Source organism: Triticum urartu, chromosome 1A, assembly GCF_056163025.1.
Source record: "Triticum urartu cultivar PI428250 chromosome 1A, HENAU_Tu73, whole genome shotgun sequence".
Classification (NCBI taxonomy): Eukaryota; Viridiplantae; Streptophyta; class Magnoliopsida; order Poales; family Poaceae; genus Triticum; species Triticum urartu.
The window spans coordinates 549969614-549978537 of NC_141873.1; the positions used below are offsets into that span (position 1 = coordinate 549969614).

The 8924-nt window shown below is 44.3% G+C and overlaps 1 pseudogene across 1 annotated transcript; it reads left to right on the top strand.

Moving 5' to 3' along the window:
* The first annotated feature begins 1703 nt into the window (after positions 1 to 1703).
* On the top strand, positions 1704 to 6286 carry LOC125528559 (nuclear intron maturase 3, mitochondrial pseudogene; annotated as a pseudogene). The gene is made up of 6 exons (XR_015609318.1): positions 1704 to 4162; positions 4261 to 4323; positions 5256 to 5323; positions 5409 to 5478; positions 5583 to 5719; positions 5851 to 6286. The product of XR_015609318.1 is annotated as a nuclear intron maturase 3, mitochondrial pseudogene (transcript).
* Positions 6287 to 8924: the final 2638 nt, after the last annotated feature.

Sequence of the window (8924 nt, forward strand, 5' to 3'; positions counted from 1 at the left end):
ACAATGCAGTTGAAGCCAAATAAACTATTTCTATTTATAAGTTCGAAATTCTTTTGGTGTTAACATTTTCAATTACATATATGTTATAACTAACTTGTTTTATCACAATGTTTGTCTCAGATATTATAAAAATGTTGTTTATCCAGGAAACTGGAGAAACTGAATATGTTTTTGTTTCATTTAGGACATGTAACTTTAGCAACCAGACACACTGACTGAGGTTTTTCTATGCAGTGTCTGGTTTATGTCCATCAGGGTTAAAAACAAAATGCAAGAGATAAGAGATAAATAATTGTGATGTGAAACCAACTACTGTGCAACATAACTAAAGGCAATAATGTTGATTCTTTACCTCAGGGTGGTATTAGTTGTGAGAGAAGTACCATAAAATTCAAAAATCTATGATAGGAAAATCGGGCCATCCACCAACTGGTTGTAGTCTACAGCTATACTAATTACCGAACTACTCAATTATCTATTTTTTTTCAATATGAAGGGTAATACATTAATGAATTTTATATTGCACCAATGTTCGCCCCCTTCGTATCCTAGTGCAATACGATTTTTAGCCACTGATCCCATGCATACGACGCAAGCAGAGCATGAACTTGCGGTTGTTTGATTGCTAGATAGATAGATTCTAGTGAACTTGCGGGTGTCCAATTATTTTTTGGGTCGAACTTTTAAAATGATCTAACTTTCAACTTGTGTACTTTCTTTTTAGAAACACATGTAACTTTATTGATACTCATAACATTTACAGATACACTAATTTAAACCTAAGTTACAAGAAATACAAAGTAACTCCTATGACTAATAATTACAATGAAACCTCTTGTAAATACCTTCTCCACGATAGCAATCTCTGCTTGAAGGAATACTCCAAATACTTCGGTAGAGAGATTGCAATTAGACTGCAGCAACGATGTTGTCACTCTTTCACCACACGAACATTACCAATAATGATTTTTGAAAAGCGCCTTGAGTCGCCCATCTAAAAGTATGGAAGTCTTGATCGATGAACGTACTTGAGCCGGGGATGATCCCCTAGAAGTGCAGGCCGTCAAATCACTATATCTTCACCGTGTTGTCGATGAAAGATTTTATCTCCACAAAGAATCAAACCAACAAAAAAAGCTTACACAACAACATAAACTCATTAGATCCGAATAAATCGAATCTGCAAGGGCAGAAAACTCTCTAACCTCATGGCACTGCCAAAAGAATGAGATAAGTTTATTCTCACAAAATTATGATGATCACTAGTGGTAGTCCACTTCGGAGCCCCAGGCTCAGCTACACCCGTCCTGACAAAAAATATCAAAACAAATACTAGAAAAAAATCAAAAAATTTCAACTTTTTTGTGCGGTAGATAATTTTATGCGTGAGGATCGCTTCGATTTTCAAATCACTTGGACATCTGAGCAGCTCTTGGCAAAAAAGACAAATTCAGGGTTTATAAAAATGTTTAATGTTCACACTGTTCCGACTAGACTTGTTTTTTTTTGCTGAGAGCTGCTCAGATGTCCAAATAATCTAAAAATTGAAGCAAACCTCACGCATCAAATTATCTACCACGCAAAAATTTGGATTTAAAAAAAAATTCTAGTAGAACATAGGGAAAAAAACTTGTGTACTTTTTTGTTTGAGAAAAAAAATTGTCTCTCGGTTGTGTGTGTTACGGTTCGTTTTTCGGCCATTGGTGTGCGTCTCGGCCCTTTTGCCGGCCCACCTCCGGGCGCCACAGCTTCGCTCTGGTCCGGTGGTCTCGTCGCGGGCGGCGGTGGCAAACTTCCACCTCCTCCCGCCCGCCGCCTCCGCCGCGCCGCACATGCTCCCCCGCCGCGTCCTCCTCCCGGCACCTCGCGCCCTCTCCACCACCACGACCACCGCAACCGTGCCGGCGCCGCTCTCCGGCGCGGAGCTCGAGGCCCTCCTCCGCCGCGACCACTACTCGGCCTCCACCCGCCGGTTCCACTCCCTCCTCCTCGCCTCCGCCCTCCTCCTCCGCCACCGCTCCCACCCCTCCCTCCCCCTCTCCGCCCAGCCCCCTCCCTCCTCCCACCTCCGCCTCATCCTCCCCTCCCGCCTCAAGGGCCGCCCGCTCCCGCTCCTGTCCCTCCCGCTCCGCCTCGCCATGCTCTCCGCGGCCTCCGCCCTCCACGCCGTCTTCGCCCCGCGCGCCGCCACCTTCGCCTACCGCGCCCGCCACGCCGCCGTCCGCTACCTCCGCTCCATCCCCAACGCCACCTGGTTCTTCCGCGTCGCCATCCCGCGCCAGCCCTTCGCCCCCCGCCATGTCCGTCGCCTTCTCGCCGCCATCTCCGGCAAGGTCGACGACCCGGGGTTCCTGGACTATCTGCGCGAGCCCTTCCTTTCCGATGCGATAGCCTTCGAGCTCGGCGGCTCCGAGCTCTGCCGCGGGCTCGCGGCACCCTCAAGAGTCCGAGCTCACCAGCACGCTGCTCAACATATTCTTTGATCCTGTGGATAGAGAGGTGATGGCCATTCGGGAGGAGGTGCACAGAAAGAATCCTAGAGTCAAGGATAAGAGCCTTCGGCATACGCCTGTGAGAGTGTATGCGGTCCGGTATCTCGACGAGACGATGGTTGTGACGTCCGGGTCGAAGATGCTCACACTTGAGGTCAGAGATAGGATCCTCACAGTGTTGGAGAGGGGCTTGGAGGTGAAGGTTGACAGGTTTGGTAGCTCAGTGCACAGTGCAGTGTCAGAGAAGATGGAATTCCTGGGGATGGAGTTCCAAGCTGTGCCGCCATCAGTCTTACACCCTCCCATGTCTGAGAAGGCCAAGAGGGCAAGAAAGATGTATCTGAAGAGGAAGGCAGCAGAGGCACAGGAGCTGAAGAATGCCCGGGAGACACGGAGGAAGAAGCTTGGGTTGAAGATACTAAACCACCTGTTCAAGAAGGTGAGGCGTGGGCATGAGTTCGAGTTGGGCTTCCGAATTGAGGATGAAGTGTCCCAGGAGTTCAAGGGTTGGGCAGAGGAGACAGTGGTCGAATACTTCAAGTCACAGGAGCATCGCCGTTATTGGCACCGATTGTTCACATCCGGTGACTTCTTTTCACTAAATAGGGTTAGGGATCAGTTGCCACCAGCATTGGTGGACTCCTATGATCAATTACAGGAAACACTCGACAGGTTCTTGATGCCGAGGAGGGGCCACGGCATGAGTGAGGATGAGGAGATGCTAACAGAGGAGGAGGACGAGAGACAGTATGAGAAGAGGATTGTTGAGGACTTGACAGAGTTGAAGATGAGAGTCAATGCACCAATAGAGCTTGTAAGAAAGGCAGTAAAGTTGGCTGGGTTCACAAATTCCATGGGACGGCCACGGCCAATAAAGCTACTCATCTGTCTGGACGATGCAGATATCATCAAATGGTATGCTGGTGTGGGAAGGAGGTGGCTAGATTTCTTCTGCTGCTGTCGAAATTTCAAGATGGTCAAGATTGTTGTGAGTTACCACTTGAGGTTCTCCTGCTTCTTGACATTGGCGGAGAAGCATGAGTGCACCAAGAGGCAAGCAATTAGCCATTATACAAAGGATTTGAAGGTGACAAATGAAAATGGAGTGGCAGAAGTGTACTTCCCAACAGAGAGGGAGATCAAGATGATGGGTGATAAGAATCTCTCTGATCCAAAGCCTGTAGATGGAGCCTTGACAATGATCTTGGTCAGATTGGCAGTCGATGACACCTCCCTTTCGTGCCTGGCACATTTTTGTGCTGGAACAGAAACTGCCCTTTACCGAATACGTCTTCTGCAGAATCGCCTAAATGTAGACCCTTTGAATGAAAAGAAGTGGGTCCAAGGACTAAGTGCCATTCATGAGAGTCTGAACAAGAAATGCCTCCCACTGTGCTCCATGCATGCAAGCGATCTACTTCTTGGCAAGATTACTCTCCAAGATATTGATTGTACTCAGTTTGTTGATGTGATGTGAAATGAAGAAAAACAACCTCCACGTTACCTCGTTCAAAACACACAGCTCACATAAAGATGCAACAATGCTGCAGTGCTTGCCAAATGTATTTAGTGTTGATTGCATTTGGTGGAGTTAGATCAGCATTGTACATATCCTGGATATCCATGCTGTCATTGGGCAGAACAGATATGGATTAATATTTTTTCCAGAGGTATGTGTTCCTCATTCATGACTGTCCTGATCGGGAAGTGCTACATGTCACAACATCATTAGCTGAATCTTTGATTCTGTTGTCTATTTTCTGTTCAGGAATGATGTGGCATGATAGTTACCACTGCATGTGCAAACTAACTTCATATCAATGTTACTCAGGTATTTCTCTCTTTCAACAGCTCTGTTCAAATCAGATGCTAATTGTTTTCAACTCACTGCACATTTTTTGTATAGATACGTTTGTTTTGAGCATAAGTACACAGCAATACAACTAGTATGCGACCAAGTGATGCTAGAAACTGATTCAATCTCATTGGAGCAAGCCGTCAATTCTGAAGCCTATGATTTATCTGCTCTAGGTGCTGTGTTTAGGGAAATAAAGTTTCGGCTTAGATGTATCTGGGGTAGGTATAAAACACTGTCCAAGATCTTGTAATCAAGCAGCGCACACATTAGCTGCGTATGGTAGGGGCTTAAGTATTGGGTCTTGTGTAATATGGCTTGGTCAATTCCCAAACTTTGTATCAGATGCTGTAGCTGGTGACTTGCCCAGCAACACCATGTAATGGAATGCAACTGTGTTCCTTTCAAAAAAAAAATTCACCCTACAAAATATTTGGCTAGCTAAAATTTCGGCCAAGGTTTTGCTCGCCTATGAGTTGGCCAATGTTGACAAGAAAATGGAGTAGAGTCAGCAAGTTGGTATGGGTGTGCCAATTTTTGTTTCTGGCCATGACCAAAAAAAATTGGTAGGGCTGGTTGTGGATACCAAGCAAACATACCCATATATCTTCCTAGAAGTAGCGGAACATATGCCACCTGAGAAAGATTTATTAATTATCATGTCTGTTATTATGAAGTATACCACATGCTTCCATGTCTGTGATTATATTAAATAAATTCAGGGAATAGATTCTGCAATAGTTACCTTTGTGTTGTGGTAAGTGCAAATATATCTAGCATACTTTTGCTCTTATATGGAGAAAAAGCTTTGGATAGTGAGAATATGAGTGGGTCACATTTCTAGTCATACTAGAAAGCTCTCAAGCTGAAGAATGATTACCTAATTGCGTGTTTTTTTGTGAGGACAGGAGGAGAGGACTGCAGCCACTTCCCTTGCTATGCGATGGTTGATTCACTAAAATTTGAGGCAGTTCTGGTAAATCAATCAACTTTGTCTGAGACTGAAATATTCGTAAAATCTTGCTTGATTATCTCAATTCAAAAAACTTTAGTTATCACAGGTTTTGCATTTATGAAGGAAAGGGGCCGATTGAGTTTTTTACTATATTTCAGAACTTGGTTATATTCAAGGTCAGACTTTTACTAACTCATTCTGTTAAGCTTCACTGCCAAATATATCATTTTACTGTGACAATGTATGCACCCTTACATTGTGAAAAATATCAATAATGCAGGGTGGTGCTAGTACTGGTTATAACAAATATGTCTTGGAAAATGGAACTGAGGATGATACGTATTCGGAAAACAGGGTTGCACTTTTCTAGCTTCAAGTTTAGTACCAGAAAATATGCAAGCAATTCAAGTTGACACGGTACATTCTGTTTCAATCTATCTTCACTGGGCATGGCATGGCATTATGTTCGTGTTATGGCACTTTCTCTTAGCTCCTATATTTATGCCACTTGCTACATGTTGTAAGTTTGATATTGTACTTCTTACCAGGCAGCACCATCGCCGAACTCTTCTTATTGTTACATACTACACGATGGAGACACGGTAATTACTTGGGTTGGGAACCTAAGCTCGTCAATGGACCACGGGCTTGCTGAGAGGCAGGTATGACTTATGAGGAATGCTCTTCAAGACCATCATGTCATGGGAATGTGTTTGATCGTTCAAATGAGCTGCTATGCTGCCACATCACCTTCATTGACTTAATATGATAGTTAATTTATCTGAATTTGTTTCTATTTCCCAATCTTATCTACTCCCTCCGCACCATAATGTAAGACGTTTTTTGACACTAGTAGTTTTTTGACACTATACTAGTGTTAAAAAACGTCTTACATTATGAGACGGAGGGAGTAGTTTTCATGTAATACAGTTATGGACAGTTAGTCCCTACAAGCATCTGTACCATGTTGTGGACATGTTTACATTTTCTTGTTTTTTTGGTGAAAATTGACAATTCTGATCTTGCCATGAAACTTCAGCGAAAAACAACCCCTTCCTGAAACTTAGCCAAATCTAACCCTTTATAGGTCAGTGCTAGCCACCCTGGCATTGAGGCAGCACAACCCTAGCACTACTTAGCACCGTGGTCAATTGTGATGAGGTGCCCATCATCACTGGTGGCCGGGACGGTTGACCTTTCTACGTGTATAAGTTCAGCGCCATTGAGCGTGCCTTGCCCTACCCGACCTAAACGCCAAGGATCCTAGCCCTTACCCTGACCGCTTCTGGCGGGCCACCCTTCCACTCATGCAGCCCCCATGTGCAGCCGAGAGAATATCCAGTGGAGACCAAGTTTCGGTGGAAACAGGTGAAAATCAATTGAAAAGCATCGTTCTAATGTTTCCAAATTTCTTTTAAAAAATACAGTGTAACATGCTTCACGAACATTGTGAAATTACTGAAAAAGGCTTTCGCCCCGCTTTATATATAAAGCAAACCACCAGAGCCACAAGATCCAACATAGGTTCACACACACACACACGCACAGGTAGAACATTGTGAAATTTCAAAATCAAATTTGATTTCAGTTGTGAGTATCAGCCTCTGAATGCGGAGACAGTTAACTGAAGAGTGTTGAAGTGTAGCAGCGATTGAAGTTCAGATAACGAATGGCTGATGAAGGCGGGGTGATAAGTCAGGATCAGCGATTCTAGTTTGAGCTCCAGTTACCACTGAGTGATTTACCTTCTCGTTTAATTATCAAAGAGCTACTGACAGCTTCTTATTACTCGCTGTAACTCGAACCTTCTTTATATGTTGATCAGCTGGAAATGAGAAGAGAGAAAACTATGAATTTAGATTATCATAGCATAGCGTAGTTACTCTCTTCAATCCGTTGCGATCTCAACTACCCACGGACCCTACTTCCAGCGACCAAAATTCCCCCAAATTCGTCCAAATCCGCGAGCGAGGCGTGACAAAGGTAGCCAGAGCAAGTGTTCCTTGGCGGCGATTCGGGCTGGGAGGTGCGGTGGTTCTCTGATCTGGTAAAATCCAACCCCTCCTCTCCCCAATTTTGTTGGCGGCAGTGGTGTGATCTGGTGGCGTTCGATGGCGGTAGAAAATTCGGGTACAGAGTGAGTGTCTAGAACAGGTTGCGGGCAAACCTTTTGCTCGTGGTGCAATCCTTGGCTCTATCTTACTCCATGTGCCATAGGAAGCGATTGTGTGGTGGCAGCAGGATCTGATCTTGATTCGGGTTTCTGGAAATCTTCCAGTGTAAAATTCTACTTCAAGTCTCAGATCGAGATGGGGCAGACGCGCAACCAAGCTGCGGTGGCAGGCAGCTACAGAGAAACTGGAAGCCGATCTCAAAGTAATGAAGGAGGGTATTTCTGGCTTCAGGAAGCGGCAGCAGACAGCAAGGATATTCGTGCACAGATGATTACTATTGACACTCTTGATTCTTTGATGCAGAAGTACCTAGGCACACAAAATTCACACTCTGAAGCCACTGTGACTGAAACAGAAGGTACGTCCCAAACAAAATCTGCTAGAGTTACTGCATCAGTTCCTGAGAAAGTTCAGTTAGCAACAACTACCGTTCTAACTAATGTTCCTCTTGCATGTCCACCATCTTACAGTATGCCACCAAATTTACCCATGTCACAAATGCATCAGGCTAGTATGATTGATAGTGTTACCTTCTCTGTCAGAACGGCTCAAGGTGGGTTCCCTGGTATTCATACTATTCAGCCCAACGGATTACATGTGCCAGGCCATTTTCAAATTCCACCTATTGTACAGCCAAATCTATACGTCTTTGATAATTTCGAACAACAATCTGCTCCTATGGTTTGGCCTCCTAATACTGTTCCACAACTGGCTTGTAATTCAAACAACCCTCCTGTACCTCCACATCATTTTAGTCATGTCACTGGACATTTCTTCCTCCACCACCTGTCATTGTTGGAGTTCAACAGCAAAAACCTATGTTCAGTAAACCTGGCATAGAGATTGATAGAAATGAGAGAGTACACTAGCTAGGGGGTATTTCTCATTATGCTGATGCTGTTTTAAAAGGACCCAGGTTGGAAGTACCTTTATTTGCTGACGATGATCTCATTGGATGGTTGCAACAATGTGAGAAATTCTTTGACATGTCTGATACTCCATATGAACAATGGGTTAACATTGCAACTGGACATTTTTATGGCAGAGCAAATGTGTGGTTAAAGAATATATGTGTCCCATGGCAAATGATAATAAAAACCATGCAGGAGAGCTGCATGTGATATATTAAAGAAGATGCAGAAGCCAGGGAAAGAACCCCAAAGTACAAACGTTTACATGACCAGAGTACGACCTCAGCCTCAAAATCGGAGAAAAAGAACCCCGAAGTACAAACATTTACATGACCAGAGTACGACCACAGCCTCAAAACCAAACCCTAGATCACTAGCCTACCCATGAGAGTAGGGACCAGTAAGGAGGAGAGAAATTATGGAATGCAGCTAAACCCAAAACTAATCTCCTCCTTGACCTGGCTGATGAACACATTCTATCAGAGTGAAATTTTTCTCAAACACACGACCGTTTCTCTATCTCCAGATTGCCCAAAC